General features: G+C 40.0%; 8 non-coding genes across 8 annotated transcripts; all 8 read left to right on the top strand.

Moving 5' to 3' along the window:
- Positions 1-10,131: 10,131 nt before the first annotated feature.
- trnaa-ugc (transfer RNA alanine (anticodon UGC)) lies at positions 10,132-10,203 on the top strand. Its single transcript has one exon. It is a non-coding gene; the product is annotated as a tRNA-Ala (tRNA).
- Positions 10,204-11,420: 1,217 nt separating this feature from the next.
- trnaa-ugc (transfer RNA alanine (anticodon UGC)) lies at positions 11,421-11,492 on the top strand. The gene has a single exon. It is a non-coding gene; the product is annotated as a tRNA-Ala (tRNA).
- Positions 11,493-16,235: 4,743 nt separating this feature from the next.
- On the top strand, positions 16,236-16,307 carry trnaa-ugc (transfer RNA alanine (anticodon UGC)). The gene has a single exon. It is a non-coding gene; the product is annotated as a tRNA-Ala (tRNA).
- Positions 16,308-17,785: 1,478 nt separating this feature from the next.
- trnaa-ugc (transfer RNA alanine (anticodon UGC)) lies at positions 17,786-17,857 on the top strand. The gene has a single exon. It is a non-coding gene; the product is annotated as a tRNA-Ala (tRNA).
- A 1,210-nt stretch (positions 17,858-19,067) lies between these two features.
- Positions 19,068-19,139, top strand: trnaa-ugc (transfer RNA alanine (anticodon UGC)). The gene has a single exon. It is a non-coding gene; the product is annotated as a tRNA-Ala (tRNA).
- Positions 19,140-20,641: 1,502 nt separating this feature from the next.
- Positions 20,642-20,713, top strand: trnaa-ugc (transfer RNA alanine (anticodon UGC)). The gene has a single exon. It is a non-coding gene; the product is annotated as a tRNA-Ala (tRNA).
- Positions 20,714-21,941: 1,228 nt separating this feature from the next.
- trnaa-ugc (transfer RNA alanine (anticodon UGC)) lies at positions 21,942-22,013 on the top strand. The gene has a single exon. It is a non-coding gene; the product is annotated as a tRNA-Ala (tRNA).
- A 1,243-nt stretch (positions 22,014-23,256) lies between these two features.
- Positions 23,257-23,328, top strand: trnaa-ugc (transfer RNA alanine (anticodon UGC)). The gene has a single exon. It is a non-coding gene; the product is annotated as a tRNA-Ala (tRNA).
- The last annotated feature ends 951 nt before the right edge of the window (positions 23,329-24,279 follow it).

Here is a 24,279-nt window from a genome sequence, read left to right as displayed (position 1 = left end):
CCCTTTGCGGTCCATTGTCGGACTGGGTCCGACATTGCAATTATTCCTCTCAGGTCCTTTGTCGGACTGGGTCCGACATCATTATAGCAACGCAATAAACGGGTTTCTAGTTGTTTTTTCTCCGGAAAAAGCTGACAAAACCATTCAATTACTGAGTGGTAGCGACAGGAGCCGAGACAAGTCGAAAAAAAAAAAAAAGGCGTATCTCATGAATAGTCATACATATGGCCCTGGTATCAGATAACGGGGCGGTCATGTAAACAAGCTGGCTAAGTGCGTCAGCGCACAGAGACTATCATGGACATTTGCAGAGCTTTTTTCAGATGTTATAGTAATAAAATAATGACTTTGATCGCAATATTGTGGAGTTTGGTGATAAAACGAGTGATCCAGAGATGATTGATCAGTATGTACAACTATTATTTTTATTATTATTTATTTCTTACATAGGTGAAAGGGTGGGGCTGGGCTGGAGATGCCTAGTGAGTGCTTTGTTGATATGCAGGGCCATTTAAACCCGTTTGACTGTGAAAAAAAATACTTTTAAACAGCGCGTCTAAAATTAACTGCGCATGTGAAAATTAATTAGACCTGGCGTGCCTGACGCTCATTTAATAAATGGACCGCAAAGGGTTAGAGCTGTTCTCCTACTGTACATTCTATTTTTTTTCAAACGCCCCCCCCCCCACACTATCTGATCACCAAGTTACACATCAATGTTTGTTTGAGAAACAGAGCGTCTTAACTAACAGCAGACACAAATGACCAAATCAGTATACTGTATTTAGAAGCATTTTTGCTTACCAATGCCAAAAAACATTATCCCTCAAAGCTTTGAAACATATCTGCATCACGGCAGCACATTGTTCTTGAAGCATCACATCTCTCATTCATGTACTGAAGAGCTTGGAAACAGACACTAATTGGCTGTGAACATGAGCACTCAGACTCTGATCCAATCAGAAAGCATCTCTTTTGTTTCTATTACATATACACATGAATTTTATATGGTAAGCGCTACCTTCTTATACTACAAAACAAACGCTCAAGTTGTGATAAAAAAAAATAAAAAATTCATCACATTTTTAATTGATTCTAAGAAATGGGATAAAATTGAAAATTCCGCGGGCGGAGGCTAATTTCGTGATGTTTTCCGTGATCGTGGAAGCCTGGAGGGACTATCATGTGTCTCAGAAAGGTGATTTACTGAACTGATAATCAGGGGGTTCAAAGGGATACTTACAGTTGGGACGGAAACCATCTTCCATGCTGTTCCTTCTACTGATAGGCAGCTTGGATTCCTCTGGCTCTTTCTCCAGCTCCTCCTCCTTCCTCAACTTCATCCCCTCTTCTCTCCTCCACTGTTCATCATATTTCAGTTTCCTCCCTTCTTCCTCTGGCACTGCCTCCTCTATTGCTTCTGATACTGTGTGCAATTCTGTCCCAATGGCAGCCCCTCCTCTCATTGCTACTGTCACTGCACCAATCACTGCCCTGTGTGCTGCTCCCTTGCCATGGCTTTTCTTGCTGCGTGGATCACTGCCCCTAGTCTGGTCTCTTCTCTGATTGCTCTGGTTACTGTGTGTAATACTGTCCCTACCTCAGCCCCTCCTCTCATTGCTCATGATACTGCTCTGGTTACTGCCTCTAGTTCTGCCCTGTTGCTTCAGCTGGCTTCATCTTTTGAGATTTTGTTTTTAGAAACTTATTGGATCTCTCTGCTTCTGTTCCGATGATGGTTTCCAGTAGTGCTGCCTGACTTCCTCCACCTCTCTCCTGTGTTTCTCCTCATACTCTACCCTCTCTCTCCCCCTCCTTCCTGCACTCCTTCTTCTCTCGCACCACCCTCTCTCTCCTCTTTCCTTCTCCTCAGCTCTCCCTCCAGTTTGATCCTGTGATTCTCTTCCTGTTCTCTCCTCAGCTCCCTGATCTTCTCTTGTTTCTGGATTTCCCATCTCATCTTCGATTCTAGGTTCTCCAGTTCTTGTAGGTGCATTTTCCTCAGTTTATCTTCCTCCTACTTCAATATCTCATCTGCTCTTTGTCTGATCTTTGCTTCCGCCTCCGGGTACATATCACTGGTGTAGTAGCTGCCTTTGTTTCTCTTCACCATGTTGTATATCTTGTCCAGGAGCTGTGTGACCTGAGTGCCATCACTCCGGTCCTCATTCTTGAGAACATGATACCTGTTCCCACATTTCTCAACAAGCTGCTGGAGCTCCTTGCTGCCTGTCTCAATGTGATCTTCAATGGTCTTGCCTGTCACTGATTATCTCCTGGATTGTCTCCATTGCTCTGCTCTCTTCCTCTGTGAATCGGCCCACCACCGGTATCACCAGGAGGAAAGCATGGGGTCCTGGGGCATACAGAGACTTGCAGCTGCTAATCTGGAGTTTGTCCGAGAGGAGAGCTCTGGAGTGTCTCCCTGCAGCCACTTGTCCTTTTCTCTTCTCACACTCCTGCAGAGGAGGAGGAGCTGGCTTCAGATCTAAACTCCTCTCTACCTAGGATGGTGATTCCTGCTGCACTCTTCTCAGCCCCAGTATTCCCAAGCAGCACCATCCTCAGCCCCTCAGACAGACTGGGAGGTACTTGGGAATCTGCACTGGGAGGAGGCTCTCCAGAAACTGGAACCAAAATAGAAGATCAACATTATTGATTAAGAACTTTCCGTGTCATTTGTGAAAACTGTCCTTGAGCTTTCTAATATCAGATGTGCATGCAAGATTCTACAATATTGAAAAACATACTTCATACAGTATACAGGGTGTGTTTATAAAGTCCTCGTGCAACTTGAATAACTTTGGATGTACACACGATAGAAGCAAACGGTAAATGGTATTTGAAAGCAGAATTCATAACATTTTGTTAATGTTGTTTTTAAAGTGTTCCTATGAAGGTATTGTCAGATTTGCACATTCTCTCTCTCTCTCTCTCTCTCTCTCTCTCTCTCTCTCTCTCTCTCTATACTCTAAGCACACTCTTAAACTCAGGGGGCACGTTTAGGAGGACATAAAGATGTTTTGGACTCCTGTAAGTGGCTCGTTCGTGCACTGGGCTTGCAACGTATCCAGATGACTATTAATAATCAAGAAATTCACACAGACTCATTCAATTTGAAGTTTTAATGAATCAGAGTAGTATTAGTACCCCTTTGTTTTATTAAATGCTTAAAATGGATTGAGTAATTACAGACTACGTCGAGTCCCAGCTGACAGGCAACCTCGGAGGTCCAGTGCCTTAACAGGTATGATAGCATAAATACTGCAAATCATTTATGGTTACAACATGTTTTGCCCTAAGGCTATGCATGCATGCATGGAGCTAAAAACGTCCCAGCTAAATCCTAGAGTATCCAATATATCCCTCTCTTAGACTAAAACTTAAGTCAAATACCATATAACGATGCATCAATATAAAAGAGATATAGATTCAAAATAGTTCTTACCTTCCGATATATATATGGAAGTGTAGAATATAATGTAAGGACAGGAACTGTCTTCAAAGGCAAAGACTTCTGAATACGACACCAACAGCAATCAGCTGATCAGAGATCTTCAGAGCATGGATCACACAACTTGTAGTTAACAAGTTGAGTGACACTTGACTAAGATTTGACCTTGATTTTCATAGAGTTTTTGTTTCGCTTTTTACGTCAAAAGTCATAAATAAATTTAAAAATGAATCAGCATTAACAACTCCTGTCCTTCAAGTTAATAATATTTTCAAAACATCCGGTAACTCCTTCCATAAGATTAATTAGCCATCATCCCCTAGTCCACCTTGCCTACATCTCCGAAATATGTAAGGTGAACTTTTGAACTGATGTTATTCTTTCTTGGTACCAGGGAGTTCCTGAACACAGCATGCATGTGAATACAGTGCAAGCATATGAAGAATACATATAGAAAGATGTGTTTAATACATAACACCTACTTTGGTTTAATTATTCCAATCTTGGGTTAAAAAATATATTTTAACATCAAAAGACATCCTTCTTAGTAGGTTGGCTTTATTACATGTATAGATGTGGTTTAACAATTAACTAAAACATATTCGATAGGGGCTGGTAGAAGATATATAGCAAATTATATATCCAATTATTCTCACTTAAATCCAGTCTATCAAGAACATAGTAAAAATATTATAACAGTCCCATTTTAGCCATTCAATGCTTTAAACTAAACAAAAGAAAGTTTACAAACGAGAGGAGACCATTCAGCCCATCTTGCTCGTTTGGTTGTTAGTAGCTTATTGATCCCAGAATCTCATCAAGCAGCTTCTTGAAGGATCCCAGGGTGTCAGCTTCAACAACATTACTGGGGAGTTGGTTCCAGACCCTCACAATTCTCTGTGTAAAAAAGTGCCTCCTATTTTCTGTTCTGAATGCCCCTTTATCTAATTTCCATTTGTGACCCCTGGTCCTTGTTTCGAATTTCAGGTCAAAGAAGTCGCCTGGGTCAGCATTGTCTATACCTTTTAGAATTTTGAATGCTTGAATCAGATCACCGCGTAGTCTTCTTTGTTCAAGACTGAATAGATTCAATTATTTTAGCCTGTCTACATACGACATGCCTTTTAAACCTGGGATCATTTTGGTTGCTCTTCTTTGCACTCTTTCTAGAGCAGCAATACTTGTTTTGTGTTTAGCGTTCATCCACCCTGTTTGTTAGTGTATATTTGTTTAGTTTGTTTATTTTGGCCTCAAGGGCCGTGTGCTGTTTTCTGTTTAAACCTTTTTATTTTACAATAAACGCATTAAGTGCCGCAGCGTCTCAGTTTCACCTTCCACTACTGTCTGTCTGTGTTTCTTTCTGGCCTGACTTCACCCCTACAGCCAGCCTGTTCACAAAGAGACATCTATCTCTGCCACATACACCTTTCACTCAAAAAATTGTGATTGCACCTTGTACAAAGGAAGACTTTAGATTAATTCGTGACAGTATCAATATAATATGAAATGCCTTTACTTGTCAGGATCCCCAAATGATTTAATATGATCCGAAAAACAAGTGAAAACAACAGTACCGGTTGAAGTTGAAGAAAATTAAAAAGACAAATTGTAATCTAAACATGTTGCGTCTCTGTTGTAGGTCACATGGTCACTTACTATGACGTGTTTGGTACTGCATGTCTCCATACCCTTGCTTATGAAAGACAAATGTTTTTACATTTATAAATGCCCTGTGTGTATATCATCCCTGGTCCACAGCGACCCCTATAGAAAACAGCAAGTCGTGCAGTTTACGTGTGAGTCGTCATGGCAGGAAAAAGAAAGACTCTGCTGTTCCCCCAAGTGCGAAGTGGTTTACTGTTATTGATTTAGCAAATGCATTTTTTAGCATCCCCGTTGCAAGGGACTCACAGTTTTGGTTTGCTTTCACCTTTATGGGGAAACGGCCGCAAGGGTTCACCGAGTCACTAGCTGTCTTTTCTGCCGCTTTGGCGCAGAATCTGGAAGGTTTTGTTCCCCCTGGTGGAAGCAAGCTCATACAGTATGTGGATGATTTGCTTTTATGTTCTGAAACTCAGCACGCATGCGAAACTGATACAAGAGCTCTTTTAGAGTACTTAGCTCGTAATGGCCATAAGGTATCAAAAAAAAATAATAATAATAAAAAAAAGCTGCAGCTCGTGTCACCATCTGTAAAATACTTGGGACACGATATTACACCGGAAGGCAGGAAATTGGGCTTGGAGCGTGTCACTGCAATTCTGACACTGCACCAGCCTGCCACAAAAAAACACATGATGACATTGCTAGGTATGGCTGGCTACTGTAGAGCTTGGATTCCAGATTATGCTGCAGTAACACAGCCCCTAGCTGACTTGATACATGGCCATAAGATGACTATGAAAGACACAATTGACTGGACTCCTGACAGACTAACTGCCCTCAGAAAAAAAAACTTAAACAACTCTTGTCCTCTCTGCCCTGTCTTGGGTTACCCAATCACTCTAAACCTTTTAACCTGTTTGTTATACATTACCAGAATGTATTAATGACCATGTCACATGTTGTGCTAAAACGCTGTACTGTGCTTAACCCTGCTACACTTCTTCCTACAGAAGCCGATGGAGAGCCTCACGATTGCACTGCCTTAGTGGAACAGGTCTGCAAGCCACGACCCGATCTTACTGATGTGCCCCTATTGAACGCTGCTGTATGTAAATGCCAGGCACACACTAACGCTTCTGATCCTGTCTCTCAAGGGAATGCTGTTGCAGATGCTGCTGCTAAAGCAGTGGCCGCATCAACTCAGGCCCCTGTGCTCCAAATGGTGTCATTACCTGCCTTAACTGAATCTGTATTTTCTTTACAGGACATAGCTGACTTATAACACAGTGTGGGACCTGCCGAGATAGCTCTTGGAAAAACAAATGCTCTTATGATTCTACTCATTATGTAGCTAAGTTGGCACACGGCCAAGACCATGTGTCAAAAGGAGGGGCGATGAATGTTTGGTTTGTACAATGAATGTACAATTTTTGGTTTGCTCCAGGTTTTTCTACATATGCTAACCAATTTTGTGCTAAATGTGTGATTTGTATGACCAACAATGTAGGCCACAGCACGCCCATGTCCCTATCAGCTCATCCGAGGCCTGAGGGCCCCTTCGAACATGTCATGATGGATTTTATTGAATTAAAACCTTGCCAAGGTCACAAGTACTGCCTTGTGATAATTGACGTTTTTTCTAAATGGACTGAAGCATTCCCCTGCAGACATGCCACAGCTATGGCAGTAGCAAAACGCCTGATGAGAGAGATTATACCCCGATGGGGTCTGCCATCTAAATTGACATCTGACAATGGTTCTCATTTTGTGAACAGTGTGGTACAGAACATTTCTGAAAGCCTACAAATTGATTTACGCACACACTGTAGCTACCACCCCGCAAGCGGAGGCTTGGTGGAGAGAGCGAACCAAACAATAAAAACTAAACTAACTAAGCTCATGGCTGAAACAGGGCTCTCCTGGGTTACAGTATTGCCATTGGCCCTGATGTACATGCGCAGACGTACGCACAGTACTACAGGGCTAGCACCCCATGAAGTATTAATGGGACGCCCAATGCGGATGCTGAACACACCTTTTCCTCAAAATAGGCTCACCCTAATGGGATGTGAGGATGAAATGGTAAAATATTGTGCTGCTCTTAACAATGTTCTGAAGTCTATTTTTCCCAGGGTAAAAGCCGCCCTACCCGAACCGAAGGAAGGGGCGCTCCACAAGCTCCTGCCAGGGGACTGGGTGATCATCAAAGACCTCCGCCGGAAGCATTGGCATCAGCAACGCTGGACAGGTCCGTTCCAGGTGCTCCTGACAATGCAGACAGCAGTGAAAGTCGCTGAACGATCAACGTGGGTCCACGCCAGCCATTGCAGAAAAGTGCCCTATAGCCCGAAGGGAGATGTATCGCCCCCTGGAACAACGTAGACGGCTCGGATGGCCTTGAGACAGTCAGCTTTGGACCCCCAGAGTCCTGACTGTTATTTTTCTTGGCAGCATATTAACTGTGTTTCTCATGTGGCTCTTAACTGAACTTAAAGATAATAAAAAAGAGCCAGATATTACAAACCACAGCTACGCTGAAAATCGCACAGGACTCAGAACAAAAAGAACATTGCACACATGGAGTGCAGAGCATGATCGAAAACATGCGGACAACGGTTGGTGGGCAATGCTCAGTCATACTGTACGGAACTCTTTGAACATTACTGACACTGGTTTATATATGATGTAGTGATATTGTTGTTGTTTTTGCTTATCATAACCTGCGTGAAAAAGTTATGTACTAAAACTGTTTTAAACATGCCCCTGCTTACTAATGATGACCAGTGTAATGATTCAAATGATGACCCTTTCAACAAAATGGCAGATGACCTAATGAGTTAAGATAGTGGGGAAAATCTGCAAGCGGGATACGTTGGGTCGTCACTTCGTTTATATTATACTATATGTTAAAATTTGTAAATCTCGCTTTAACTTGTACTATTGTGTGTGTTTGAATCCATTTTCTGAATAAGGGAGGGAATGTAATAGAAAAGTTGCAGAAAATAGGAGTGAAAAGTACTGGCATTTTGTACTCTTATAACCTTGCTCGCATAACCTTGTATGCTTTGCCTAAGATAAAGTTTGTTACAAGGAACCGCAAGATGACTACACTGCAACTGCGGCTGTGAAGATAACAGGATGAGCCAGACTTATTTCTTTGTACGTATATACCCAAACCACCAATCCTTTTTATCTGCTTGCTTAGTTTTATGCCACGTATGCATAATTATAAGTTGTTTCTCTTATATGCTAATACCTGAATCATCATTGGCTAAATCTCTGCCTTGCTGACAGTTTTAAGGTATATAAGAAACTGATCTAACTCTGTATGTTGAAACACTGCTCGATAATTATCTAGCACCCTGTGCATTGAGAGTGTTTTCAGTTTGCAAACTTAAGAAAAAAAGGCCTGTGTGTTTGGAACTCGCAGTCTCTCTTCCTTTTATTTAGAATTCCATGACACCTTTCTGGTTTCATTCATTCAATCAATCTATGTATCAATCTATGTATCTATCTCTCTCTCTATCTATCTATCTATCTATCTATCTATCTATCTATCAATCTATCTATCTATCTATCTATCTATCTATCAATCTATCTATCTATCTTTTGATTTATAAATGTCAATATTATTTATTTTATTAATCACAATCTAACTTGATTTATAATTATAAACATATATATATATTTTTCTTTTCTCTTTCTATATATATTTTGATTTCTAAAAATAAATATAATTTTTTACCTCTTTCCTTCTCTCTATCCATCCATCTATTAGCTATACCATTACAAAAAAGTCTTCTTAGCTAAAAAAAAATATATTATTTCTTCACCCCGTTCTTCCATGAAATCACAATTTGTTGTTTATTAAAAACTCTCTTCCATCACCCAGCCCTTTCTGGTTTCATTCATTCAATCAATCTATCTATCTATCTTTTGATTTATAAATGTCAATAATATTAATTTTATTAATCACTGTCTAACTTTTGATTTATAATTATAAACATATATATATATATATATATATATATATATATATATATATATATATATATATATATATATATTTTTCTCTGTCTATATTTTGATTTCTAAAAATAAATATTATTTTTTACCTCTTTCCTTCTCTCTATCCATCCATCCATTAGCCATACCATTACAAAAAAGGTATTTTTATCTAAAAATAAATATTATTATTTTTTACTTTCTCCTTCTCTCTATCCATCCATCTATTAGCCATGCCATTACAAAAAAAAAGTCTTCTTATCTTCTCCGTTTCACATGATTAATGTTGTCATTGAAGCTAAATTAATCAGAATAACAGGACCAGAGGGAGACACAAAAGAGATATGCTCCAGGAGCCGGTTCTTCAAAACTTGTAATCTGGATCGTTTTGATCCATTTGTTCAGAAAATGTCACTGCTGGATTATCCATATTATGAATAATTGCGATTAAAAAGTCCAGCATTTTAAAAAGTAATCTCGATCACAAAATATAGGATTACAAATCCAGATAATTTGTATCCAGATTACAAGTTTTGAAAAAGCAGCTCCCGGTGAGCCTCCAACTCACAACCGCAGCATCCTGCCGTATAAGTACCACACACAAAACAAGTGCACCACATGGAGCACCGTGAGGAGGTCTCAGAAAAATTGAGGGAAGCTGTCAAAACAAAATAACCTTACTGTCCACCAAGTCCTGGGACAGTTTTGTAGACCTTCAGTTTAGCACACCGAGCAGCTGGCAAGTGTGGGGCATTGTGGCTTAGATGGTTAAAGCACCTGCCTTATGAACAGGAGATCCTGGGTTTGAATCAAATTAATCCAAAAAAACACACGTAAACATTTACAACTCTGGCGGAACTCAAACCCGCAACCTTTGCATCACACTACACAGCCAGTCTAAAAGTCCAGCACACTATCCATTGCGCCACAGAGCCCTGCACTGTTGTAACTGGCACGGCAAAGTTGAGGTAAGAAAACACACACATTTCAGGATGGAAAGCAAAGCACACAGCTTACCCTGGAAATCAAAGGGGCCAGTTGCACAAAGCAAGGACGCAATGCCAACAGGGGGTGTAGCTCAGTGGTAGAGCGCATCCTTTGCATGTATGAGGCCCTGGGTTCAATCCCCGGCATCTCCAGGTGGTATTTCTTTACCCCGTTCTTCCATGAAATCACAATTTGTTGTTTATTAAAAACACTCTTCCATCACCCAGCCCTTTCTGGTTTCATTCATTCAATCAATCTATCTATCTATCCAGCTTTTGATTTATAAATTTCAATATTATTTATTTTATTAATCACTATCTAACTTTTGATTTATAATTATAAACATATATATATATATTTTTTTTTTTCTCTATCTATATTTTGATTTCTAAAAATAAATATTATTTTTTACCTCTTTCCTTCTCTCTATCCATCCATCTATTAGCCATACCATTACAAAAAAGGTATTTTTATCTAAAAATAAATATTATTATTTTTAACTTTCTCCTTCTCTCTATCCATCCATCTATTAGCCATGCCATTACAAAAAAAAAAGTCTTCTTATCTTCTCCGTTTCACATGATTAATGTTGTCATTGAAGCTAAATTAATCAGAATAACAGGACCAGAGGGAGACACAATAGAGATATGCTCCAGGAGCCGGTTCTTCAAAACTTGTAATCTGGATCGTTTTGATCCATTTGTTCAGAAAATGTCACTGCTGGATTATCCATATTATGAATAATTGCGATTAAAAAGTCCAGCATTTTAAAAAGTAATCTCGATCACAAAATATAGGATTACAAATCCAGATAATTTGTATCCAGATTACAAGTTTTGAAAAAGCAGCTCCCGGTGAGCCTCCAAAAACAACCGCAGCATCCTGCCGTATAAGTACCACACACAAAACAAGTGCACCACATGGAGCACCGTGAGGAGATCACAGAAAAATTGAGGGAAGCTGTCAAAACAAAATAACCTTACTGTCCACCAAGTCCTGGGACAGTTTTGTAGACCTTCAGTTTAGCACACCGAGCAGCTGGCAAGTGTGGGGCATTGTGGCTTAGATGGTTAAAACACCTGCCTTGTAAACAGGAGATCCTGGGTTTGAATCAAATTAATCCAAAAAAACAGACGTAAACATTTACAACTCTGGCGGAACTCAAACCCGCAACCTTTGCATCACACTACACAGCCAGTCTAAAAGTCCAGCACACTATCCATTGCGCCACAGAGCCCTGCACTGTTGTAACTGGCACAGCAAAGTTGAGGTAAGAAAACACACACATTTCAGGATGGAAAGCAAAGCACACAGCTTACCCTGGAAATCAAAGGGGCCAGTTGCACAAAGCAAGGACTCAAAGCCAACAGGGGATGTAGCTCGGTGGTAGAGCGCATGCTTTGCATGTATGAGGTCCCGGGTTCAATCCCCAGCATCTCCAGGTGGTATTTCTTCACCCCGTTCTTCCATGAAATCACAATTTGTTGTTTATTTAAATGGAGTTAAATGGCCAAGAGCTTGTGAGAAAACTGCATGGGACACAGTAAACACAGATCTCTGCGTTGCATTGGAAAGATTAAATGGAACAGTTGAACAGAAGCTGGATAAATTTGGGGACATCATCTACGCATATGGAAGTGAGAGGTTTGGAGTTGAAAATAGGAAGGAAAAAGTACAAACTATTCCTGGAAAGTCTAGACGGCAGCAGGAGATTGAACGCTTAGTTAGAGAAAGGAGACAGCTGAGTAACCAATGGAGAAGAGCAGAACAAAGTCAGAAGGAGGGACTCAATCTCTTATAAAGGGTCATAAAAGATAAGCTTGCAACTTTGCGCTGAGCGCCTACGGAAACGCTACAAAAAGAAGGAGCGTGCGAGAGCTAACTTTTATAAAGACCCATTCAAATTTGTAAAGAAGTTATTCACTAGTGAGAAGAATGGCACACTAAAAGCATCTAAGGTTGAGCTGGAGAGATATTTGGAGGAAACACATACAGATTCAAAAAGGCAGGAGCCTATGTCAATTCCGTCAGACATCCCACCTATCAATCCACCAGAATACCAAATGGAGGACTGTGCACCTAAGTGGAAAGAAATAGAGCAAGCTGTGAAAAAAGCAAGGGCTTCATCATCTCCAGGGCCTAATGGAGTTCCGTACAGAGTGTACAAGAGTGCTTCAGGAGTTCTACGAATTCTGTGGAAATTGATGAAAGTGGCATGGGAAAAACAGGTTGTACCAAGAGCATGGCGCCGAGCAGGTGGAGTCTTTATACCTAAAGAAAAAGATTCTACAAGCATCAGTCAGTTTCGTCCCATTTCCCTATTAAACGTAGAAGGCAAGATTTTCTTCAGCATTATTGCTCAGAGATTGTCAGCTTACCTATTAAAGAACTGCTTCATTGACACTTCAATACAAAAAGCGGGCATTCCAGGTTTCCCAGGTTGCTTAGAACACATCAATGTGATCTGGCAACAAATTCAATCAGCTAAAAAGGAGAGGAAGGAGCTCCATGTGACATTCCTGGATTTGGCTAATGCATATGGTTCAGTGCCACATGAACTACTTTGGGCAGCATTTGATTTTTTCAGTGTACCGATGACAATAACAAATTTAGTGAAAGCCTATTTTGGAGATTTGCAATTCAGTTTTTCAACTTCAGAATTCAGCACTACATGGCAATGCCTAGAGGTGGGAATAATGGCAGGATGCACCATTTCTCCACTGGCTTTTACCATGGCAATGGAAGTAATCATTAGGGCATCAAAATGGGTAGTAGGAGGAAAGCGCTTGGCTTCTGGAATGCGACTACCACCAATTCGAGCATACATGGATGACATGACAACCATGACTACAACAGTAGCCTGCACTAATCGATTATTGGGCAAATTAACCAATAACATTGAATGGGCACGAATGCAATTCAAGCCCACTAAATCAAGGAGCATCTCTATAATTAAAGGCAAAGTAGTAGATAAAACATTCTTCATTAATGGTGAGGCAATACCAACAGTGTCTGAGAAGCCAGTGAAGAGTCTTGGGAGATGGTACGATGGGGATCTAAAGGACACAGCTCATGTGGGAGAAGTTAGACAACAAGCAGTGGAAGGGTTGAAGAGCATAGACAGCTGCGCTCTACCAGGTAAACTAAAACTCTGGTGCTTTCAGTTTGGTCTACTGCCGAGGTTGCTGTGGCCACTGACTGTGTACGAGGTTTCTTTGACAACAGTAGAGAAGCTGGAAGCTTTAATCAGTTCATACATCAGGAAATGGTTGGGAGTTCCACGCTGCCTCAGCAGAGTGGGACTTTACGGTAAAGGAATACTGCAGCTACCAGTCTCTGCTCTAACCGAGGAGTTTAAGTGCGCCAAGGTCAGACTGGAAATGACATTAGTAGAGTCACGCGATAAATGCGTAAGGAAGGCAGCACCTGTGTTGAAAGCTGGAAGAAAGTGGACGGCAAAGAAAGCTGTGGAAGATGCAAAGGCTGCCCTTCGAATTGGTGATATCATGGGGCAAGTTCAGCATGGAAGAGGGGGTCTTGCTTTCAGTTCAGCTCCTCCTACATGGCACAAGGCAGCCCCAGCTCAAAGGAGGAAGCTGGTAGTCAACGAGGTGCAAAAGCAGGAGGAGAGGATGAGGTGTATAAAGGCCATTTCCCAGGCCAAGCAGGGAGAATGGATGAGATGGGAGAGTGTGGAACAACGCAAGATTGGCTGGCAAGACCTATGGTCAATAGAACAGAGCAGGATCAGTTTCCTCATCAGGTCAACATATGATGTTCTCCCATCACCACAGAACCTAAACCTCTGGGTAGGAGAGGATCCCTTTGTCCTTTGTGTTCATCACCTGCAACATTAAGGCACATTTTGACAGGATGTAAGGTGGCTCTTAGCCAAGGACGGTTTACTTGGCGCCATGACCAGGTGCTGCGATGTTTGGCATTAGAATTGGAAGACAAGCGTAACATGACCAATAAGTTGTCACCTGTTCCATCAAAGCATTACACACAAAAGACAACATTCCTCCGCCCAGGAGAGCAACCACTAAGAAAAGGTGTTAAAACCAATCCTCGCCCAGGACAACTGGAAGCTGCTAGAGACTGGAAAATGCTGGCAGATGTTGGTCAACGGCTTATTTTTCCACCTGAGATTGCCACCACTAGCCTTCGACCAGATATTGTCTTGTGGTCTGGATCAGCACGCCTTGTTCATCTGGTAGAGTTAACAGTGCCATGGGAGGTTGCTGTAGATGAGGCGTATGAGAGGAAGAAACTGCGGTATGCTCAACTAGCCACTGAAGCGGAACAGCGAGGATGGAGAGTCCGGGTTTACCCAGTGGAAGTGGGTTGTCGAGGATTTGTGGCACACTCTAAAACCCGGTTTCTCAGAGACGTCGGATTCAGTGGCCAAGAGTTGCGTCGCACAGTGAAGAACTTATCTGAAGCAGCAGAGAGGAGCAGCAACTGGCTGTGGTTGAGACGGAAAGATTCTGGCTGGGGATCTCAAGCACAATAGAAAGAAAGAAACGCTGATGTACAGGTAAGTAAGCTGGGCTGAGTTGAGTGGGGGATGGAGGGGGGTGATGCTGGGACGCCAGAATCACCATCGAGCCCTCTTGAGGTGTCGTGGGCTAGTCGACGAAACACTGAGGATGGAAGGTGCCCACTTGAAAACCCCAGAGATGTACCCTACTTAGCTCAATCCAGACGGTTGTCATGCTGATGCGCTGGGGAGGCCGCACTGTTGTTGATCCCCGGAGCCAGCATCGCAGCCGTTGTGTGTGCTGATGCGCCAGGGAGGCAAAATAAGCTGATCCCTGGAGCCAGCATTACACTTCAGCCATTAACACCAGACTGAAGGATATCTACATCATCATATGGAAGGAAACGTAAATGGATGGAGACACATATGGATCACATTAGTTTACTGTAAAGCTACGTCTTAGTTGGTGCTTATCTTGGCGAGAGCCGAGTTCAAATCAGCATGAAGTTTTAACATCTACTCTCGTGTAATGGAAATAATTTATTAAAAACTCTCTTCCATCACCCAGCCCTTTCTGGTTTCATTCATTCAATCTATCTATCTATCTATCTTTTGATTTATAAATGTCAATAATATTTATTTTATTAATCACTGTCTAACTTTTGATTTATAATTATAAACATATATATATATATTTTTTTTTCTCTGTCTATATTTTGATTTCTAAAAATAAATATTATTTTTTACCTCTTTCCTTCTCTCTATCCATCCATCCATTAGCCATACCATTACAAAAAAGGTATTTTTATCTAAAAATAAATATTATTATTTTTAACTTTCTCCTTCTCTCTATCCATCCATCTATTAGCCATGCCATTACAAAAAAAAAGTCTTCTTATCTTCTCCGTTTCACATGATTAATGTTGTCATTGAAGCTAAATTAATCAGAATAACAGGACCAGAGGGAGACACAAAAGAGATATGCTCCAGGAGCCGGTTCTTCAAAACTTGTAATCTGGATCGTTTTGATCCATTTGTTCAGAAAATGTCACTGCTGGATTATCCATATTATGAATAATTGCGATTAAAAAGTCCAGCATTTTAAAAAGTAATCTCGATCACAAAATATAGGATTACAAATCCAGATAATTTGTATCCAGATTACAAGTTTTGAAAAAGCAGCTCCCGGTGAGCCTCCAACTCACAACCGCAGCATCCTGCCGTATAAGTACCACACACAAAACAAGTGCACCACATGGAGCACCGTGAGGAGATCTCAAAAAAATTGAGGGAAGCTGTCAAAACAAAATAACCTTACTGTCCACCAAGTCCTGGGACAGTTTTGTAGACCTTCAGTTTAGCACACCGAGCAGCTGGCAAGTGTGGGGGATTGCGGCTTAGATGGTTAAAGCACCTGCCTTATGAACAGGAGATCCTGGGTTTGAATCAAATTAATCCAAAAAAACACACGTAAACATTTACAACTTTGGCGGAACTCAAACCCGCAACCTTTGCATCACACTACACAGCCAGTCTAAAAGTCCAGCACACTATCCATTGCGCCACAGAGCCCTGCACTGTTGTAACTGGCACGGCAAAGTTGAGGTAAGAAAACACACACATTTCAGGATGGAAAGCAAAGCACACAGCTTACCCTGGAAATCAAAGGGGCCAGTTGCACAAAGCAAGGACGCAATGCCAACAGGGGGTGTAGCTCAGTGGTAGAGCGCATCCTTTGCATGTATGAGGCCCCGGGTTCAATCCCCGGCATCTCCAGGTGGTATTTCTTTACCCCGTTCTTCCATGAAATCACAATTTGTTGTTTATTAAAAACACTCTTCCATCACCCAGCCCTTTCTGGTTTCATTCATTCAATCAATCTATCTTTTGATTTATAAATGTCAATATTATTTATTTTATTAATCACTATCTAACTTTTGATTTATAATTATAAACATATATATATATATATATATATATATATATATATATTTTTTTTTTTTTTTTTTTTTTTCTCTATCTATATTTTGATTTCTAAAAATAAATTTTATTTTTTACCTCTTTCCTTCTCTCTATCCATCCATCTATTAGCCATACCATTACAAAAAAGGTATTTTTATCTAAAAATAAATATTATTATTTTTTACTTTCTCCTTCTCTCTATCCATCCATCTATTAGCCATGCCATTACAAAAAAAAAAGTCTTCTTATCTTCTCCGTTTCACATGATTAATGTTGTCATTGAAGCTAAATTAATCAGAATAACAGGACCAGAGGGAGACACAAAAGAGATATGCTCCAGGAGCCGGTTCTTCAAAACTTGTAATCTGGATCGTTTTGATCCATTTGTTCAGAAAATGTCACTGCTGGAATATCCATATTATGAATAATTGCGATTAAAAAGTCCAGCATTTTAAAAAGTAATCTCGATCACAAAATATAGGATTACAAATCCAGATAATTTGTATCCAGATTACAAGTTTTGAAAAAGCAGCTCCCGGTGAGCCTCCAACTCACAACCGCAGCATCCTGCCGTATAAGTACCACACACAAAACAAGTGCACCACATGGAGCACCGTGAGGAGGTCTCAGAAAAATTGAGGGAAGCTGTCAAAACAAAACAACCTTACTGTCCACCAAGTCCTGGGACAGTTATTATTATTTATTTCTTAGCAGACACCCTTAGCCAGGGCGACTTACAATTGTTACAAGATATTACATTATTTTTGTTACATACAATTACCCATTTATACAGTTGGATTTTTACTGGAGCAATCTAGGTAAGTACCTTGCTCAAGGGTACAACAGCAGTGTCCCCAACCGGGGATTGAACCCACAACCCTCCAATGAAGAGTCCAGAGCCCTAACCACTACTCCACACTGCTGCCCATTATTGTAGACCTTCAGTTTAGCACACCGAGCAGCTGGCAAGTGTGGGGCATTGCGGCTTAGGTGGTTAAAGCACCTGCCTTGTAAACAGGAGATCCTGGGTTTGAATCAAATTAATCCAAAAAAACACACGTAAACATTTACAACTCTGGCGGAACTCAAACCCGCAACCTTTGCATTACACTATCCAGCCAGTCTAAAAGTCCAGCACACTATCCATTGCGCCACAGAGCCCTGCACTGTTATAACTGGCACGGCAAAGTTGAGGTAAGAAAACACACACATTTCAGGATGGAAGCAAAGCACACAGCTTACCCTGGAAATCAAAGGGGCCAGTTGCACAAAGCAAGGACTCCATGCCAACAGGGGATGTAGCTCAGTGGTAGAGCGCATCCTTTGCATGTATGAGGCCCCGGGTTCAATCCCCGGCATCTCCAGGTGGTATTTCTTTACCCCGTTCTTCCATGAAATCACAATTTGTTGTTTATTAAAAACTCTCTTCCATCACCCAGCCCTTTCTGGTTTCATTCATTCAATCTATCTATCTATCTATCTTTTGATTTATAAATGTCAATAATATTTATTTTATTAATCACTGTCTAACTTTTGATTTATAATTATAAACATATATATATATTTTTTTTTTCTCTGTCTATATTTTGATTTCTAAAAATAAATATTATTTTTTACCTCTTTCCTTCTCTCTATCCATCCATCCATTAGCCATACCATTACAAAAAAGGTATTTTTATCTAAAAATAAATATTATTATTTTTAACTTTCTCCTTCTCTCTATCCATCCATCTATTATCCATGCCATTACAAAAAAAAAGTCTTCTTATCTTCTCCGTTTCACATGATTAATGTTGTCATTGAAGCTAAATTAATCAGAATAACAGGACCAGAGGGAGACACAAAAGAGATATGCTCCAGGAGCCGGTTCTTCAAAACTTGTAATCTGGATCGTTTTGATCCATTTGTTCAGAAAATGTCACTGCTGGATTATCCATATTATGAATAATTGCGATTAAAAAGTCCAGCATTTTAAAAAGTAATCTCGATCACAAAATATAGGATTACAAATCCAGATAATTTGTATCCAGATTACAAGTTTTGAAAAAGCAGCTCCCGGTGAGCCTCCAACTCACAACCGCAGCATCCTGCCGTATAAGTACCACACACAAAACAAGTGCACCACATGGAGCACCGTGAGGAGATCTCAGAAAAATTGAGGGAAGCTGTCAAAACAAAATAACCTTACTGTCCACCAAGTCCTGGGACAGTTTTGTAGACCTTCAGTTTAGCACACCGAGCAGCTGGCAAGTGTGGGGGATTGCGGCTTAGATGGTTAAAGCACATGCCTTATGAACAGGAGATCCTGGGTTTGAATCAAATTAATCCAAAAAAACACACGTAAACATTTACAACTCTGGCGGAACTCAAACCCGCAACCTTTGCATCACACTACACAGCCAGTCTAAAAGTCCAGCACACTATCCATTGCGCCACAGAGCCCTGCACTGTTGTAACTGGCACGGCAAAGTTGAGGTAAGAAAACACACACATTTCAGGATGGAAAGCAAAGCACACAGCTTACCCTGGAAATCAAAGGGGCCAGTTGCACAAAGCAAGGACGCAATGCCAACAGGGGGTGTAGCTCAGTGGTAGAGCGCATCCTTTGCATGTATGAGGCCCCGGGTTCAATCCCCGGCATCTCCAGGTGGTATTTCTTTACCCCGTTCTTCCATGAAATCACAATTTGTTGTTTATTAAAAACACTCTTCCATCACCCAGCCCTTTCTGGTTTCATTCATTCAATCAATCTATCTTTTGATTTATAAATGTCAATATTATTTATTTTATTAATCACTATCTAACTTTTGATTTATAATTATAAACATATATATATATATATATATATATATATATATATATATATATATATTTTTTTTTCTCTATCTATATTTTGATTTCTAAAAATAAAATTTATTTTTTACCTCTTTCCTTCTCTCTATCCATCCATCTATTAGCCATACCATTACAAAAAAGGTATTTTTATCTAAAAATAAATATTATTATTTTTTACTTTCTCCTTCTCTCTATCCATCCATCTATTAGCCATGCCATTACAAAAAAAAAAGTCTTCTTATCTTCTCCGTTTCACATGATTAATGTTGTCATTGAAGCTAAATTAATCAGAATAACAGGACCAGAGGGAGACACAAAAGAGATATGCTCCAGGAGCCGGTTCTTCAAAACTTGTAATCTGGATCGTTTTGATCCATTTGTTCAGAAAATGTCACTGCTGGATTATCCATATTATGAATAATTGCGATTAAAAAGTCCAGCATTTTAAAAAGTAATCTCGATCACAAAATATAGGATTACAAATCCAGATAATTTGTATCCAGATTACAAGTTTTGAAAAAGCAGCTCCCGGTGAGCCTCCAACTCACAACCGCAGCATCCTGCCGTATAAGTACCACACACAAAACAAGTGCACCACATGGAGCACCGTGAGGAGGTCTCAGAAAAATTGAGGGAAGCTGTCAAAACAAAATAACCTTACTGTCCACCAAGTCCTGGGACAGTTATTATTATTTATTTCTTAGCAGACACCCTTAGCCAGGGCGACTTACAATTGTTACAAGATATTACATTATTTTTGTTACATACAATTACCCATTTATACAGTTGGATTTTTACTGGAGCAATCTAGGTAAGTACCTTGCTCAAGGGTACAACAGCAGTGTCCCCAACCGGGGATTGAACCCACAACCCTCCAGTGAAAAGTCCAGAGCCCTAACCACTACTCCACACTGCTGCCCATTATTGTAGACCTTCAGTTTAGCACACCGAGCAGCTGGCAAGTGTGAGGCATTGTGGCTTAGATGGTTAAAGCACCTGCCTTGTAAACAGGAAATCCTGGGTTTGAATCAAATTAATCCAAAAAAACACACGTAAACATTTACAACTCTGGCGGAACTCAAACCCGCAACCTTTGCATCACACTACCCAGCCAGTCTAAAAGTCCAGCACACTATCCAGCCAGTCTAAAAGTCCAGCACACTATCCATTGCGCCACAGAGCCCTGCACTGTTGTAACTGGCACAGCAAAGTTGAGGTAAGAAAACACACATTTCAGGATGGAAAGCAAAGCACACAGCTTACCCTGGAAATCAAAGGGGCCAGTTGCACAAAGCAAGGACTCAATGCCAACAGGGGATGTAGCTCAGTGGTAGAGCGCATGCTTTGCATGTATGAGGCCCCGGGTTCAATCCCCGGCATCTCCAGGTGGTATTTCTTTACCCCGTTCTTCCATGAAATCACAATTTGTTGTTTATTAAAAACTCTCTTCCATCACCCAGCCCTTTCTGGTTTCATTCATTCAATCAATATAACTTTTGATTTATAAATGTCAATATTATTTATTTTATTAATCACTATCTAACTTTTGATTTATAATTATAAACATACATATATATATATTTTTTCTCTATCTATATTTTGATTTCTAAAAATAAATATTATTTTTTACCTCTTTCCTTCTCTCTATACATCCATCTATTAGCCATACCATTACAAAAAAGGTATTTTTATCTAAAAATAAATATTATTATTTTTAACTTTCTCCTTCTCTCTATCCATCCATCTATTAGCCATGCCATTACAAAAAAAAGTCTTCTTATCTTCTCCGTTTCACATGATTAATGTTGTCATTGAAGCTAAATTAATCAGAATAACAGGACCAGAGGGAGACACAAAAGAGATATGCTCCAGGAGCCGGTTCTTCAAAACTTGTAATCTGGATCGTTTTGATCCATTTGTTCAGAAAATGTCACTGCTGGATTATCCATATTATGAATAATTGCGATTAAAAAGTCCAGCATTTTAAAAAGTAATCTCGATCACAAAATATAGGATTACAAATCCAGATAATTTGTATCCAGATTACAAGTTTTGAAAAAGCAGCTCCCGGTGAGCCTCCAACTCACAAGCGCAGCATCCTGCCGTATAAGTACCACACACAAAACAAGTGCACCACATGGAGTACCATGAGGAGGTCTCAGAAAAATTGAGGGAAGCTGTCAAAACAAAATAACCTTACTGTCCACCAAGTCCTGGGACAGTTTTGTAGACCTTCAGCTTAGCACACCGAGCAGCTGGCAAGTGTGAGGCATTGTGGCTTAGATGGTTAAAGCACCTGCCTTGTAAACAGGAAATCCTGGGTTTGAATCAAATTAATCCAAAAAAACACACGTAAACATTTACAACTCTGGCGGAACTCAAACCCGCAACCTTTGCATCACACTACCCAGCCAGTCTAAAAGTCCAGCACACTATCCAGCCAGTCTAAAAGTCCAGCACACTATCCATTGCGCCACAGAGCCCTGCACTGTTGTAACTGGCACAGCAAAGTTGAGGTAAGAAAACACACATTTCAGGATGGAAAGCAAAGCACACAGCTTACCCTGGAAATCAAAGGGGCCAGTTGCACAAAGCAAGGACTCAATGCCAACAGGGGATGTAGCTCAGTGGTAGAGCGCATGCTTTGCATGTATGAGGCCCCGGGTTCAATCCCCGGCATCTCCAGGTGGTATTTCTTTACCCCGTTCTTCCATGAAATCACAATTTGTTGTTTATTAAAAACTCTCTTCCATCACCCAGCCCTTTCTGGTTTCATTCATTCAATCTATCTATCTATCTATCTTTTGATTTATAAATGTCAATATTATTTATTTTATTAATCACTATCTAAGTTTTGATTCATAATTATAAACATATATATATATATATATATATATATATATATATATATATATATATATTTTTTTCTCTATCTCTATTTTGATTTCTAAAAATAAATATTATTTTTTACCTCTTTCCTTCTCTCTATCCATCCATCTATTAGCCATACCATTACAAAAAAGGTATTTTTATCTAAAAATAAATATTATTATTTTTAACTTTCTCCTTCTCTCTATCCATCCATCTATTAGCCATGCCATTACAAAAAAAAGGTCTTCTTATCTTCTCCGTTTCACATGATTAATGTTGTCATTGAAGCTAAATTAATCAGAATAACAGGACCAGAGGGAGACACAAAAAAGATATGCTCCAGGAGCCGGTTCTTCAAAACTTGTAATCTGGATCGTTTTGATCCATTTGTTCAGAAAATGTCACTGCTGGATTATCCATATTATGAATAATTGCGATTAAAAAGTCCAGCATTTTAAAAAGTAATCTCGATCACAAAATATAGGATTACAAATCCAGATAATTTGTATCCAGATTACAAGTTTTGAAAAAGCAGCTCCCGGTGAGCCTCCAACTCACAACCGCAGCATCCTGCCGTATAAGCACCACACACAAAACAAGTGCACCACATGGAGCACCGTGAGGAGATCTCAGAAAAATTGAGGGAAGCTGTCAAAACAAAATAACCTTACTGTCCACCAAGTCCTGGGACAGTTTTGTAGACCTTCAGCTTAGCACACCGAGCAGCTGGCAAGTGTGGGGCATTGCGGCTTAGATGTTTAAAGCACCTGCCTTGTAAACAGGAAATACTGGGTTTGAATCAAATTAATCCAAAAAAACACGCGTAAACATTTACAACTGTGGCGGAACTCAAACCCGCAACCTTTGCATCACACTACGCAGCCAGTCTAAAAGTCCAGCACACTATCCATTGCGCCACAGAGCCCTGCACTGTTGTAACTGGCACAGCAAAGTTGAGGTAAGAAAACACACACATTTCAGGATGGAAAGCAAAGCACACAGCTTACCCTGGTAATCAAAGGCACCAGTTGCACAAAGCAAGGACTCAATGCCAACAGGGGATGTAGCTCAGTGGTAGAGTGCATGCTTTGCATGTATGAGGCCCCTGGTTCAATCCCCGGCATCTCCAGGTGGTATATTTCTTTACCCCGTTCTTCCATGAAATCACAATTTGTTGTTTATTAAAAACTCTCTTCCATCACCCAGCCCTTTCTGGTTTCATTCATTCAATCAATCTATCTTTTGATTTATAAATGTCAATATTATTTATTTTATTAATCACTATCTAACTTTTGATTTACAATTATAAACATACATATATATATTTTTTTTCTCTATCTATATTTTGATTTCTAAAAATAAATATTATTTTTTACCTCTTTCCTTCTCTCTATCCATCCATCTATTAGCCATGCCATTACAAAAAAGGTATTTTTATCTAAAAATAAATATTATTATTTTTAACTTTCTCCTTCTCTCTATCCATCCATCTATTAGCCATGCCATTACAAAAAAAAAGTCTTCTTATCTTCTCCGTTTCACATGATTAATGTTGTCATTGAAGCTAAATTAATCAGAATAACAGGACCAGAGGGAGACACAAAAGAGATATGCTCCAGGAGCTGGTTCTTCAAAACTTGTAATCTGGATCGTTTTGATCCATTTGTTCAGAAAATGTCACTGCTGGATTATCCATATTATGAATAATTGCGATTAAAAAGTCCAGCATTTTAAAAAGTAATCTCGATCACAAAATATAGGATTACAAATCCAGATAATTTGTATCCAGATTACAAGTTTTGAAAAAGCAGCTACTGGTGAGCCTCCAACTCACAACCGCAGCATCCTGCCGTATAAGTACCACACACAAAACAAGTGCACCACATGGAGCACCATGAGGAGGTCTCAGAAAAATTGAGGGAAGCTGTCAAAACAAAATAACCTTACTGTCCACCAAGTCCTGGGACAGTTTTGTAGACCTTCAGCTTAGCACACCGAGCAGCTGGCAAGTGTGAGGCATTTTGGCTTAGATGGTTAAAGCACCTGACTTGTTAACAGGAGATCCTGGGTTTGAATCAAA

This window comes from Acipenser ruthenus, chromosome 49, assembly GCF_902713425.1.
Source record: "Acipenser ruthenus chromosome 49, fAciRut3.2 maternal haplotype, whole genome shotgun sequence".
In the NCBI taxonomy this organism is placed as follows: domain Eukaryota; kingdom Metazoa; phylum Chordata; class Actinopteri; order Acipenseriformes; family Acipenseridae; genus Acipenser; species Acipenser ruthenus.
The sequence above is the reverse complement of the archived record's forward strand: the minus strand, read 5'-3'. Positions and strand labels throughout refer to the sequence as shown.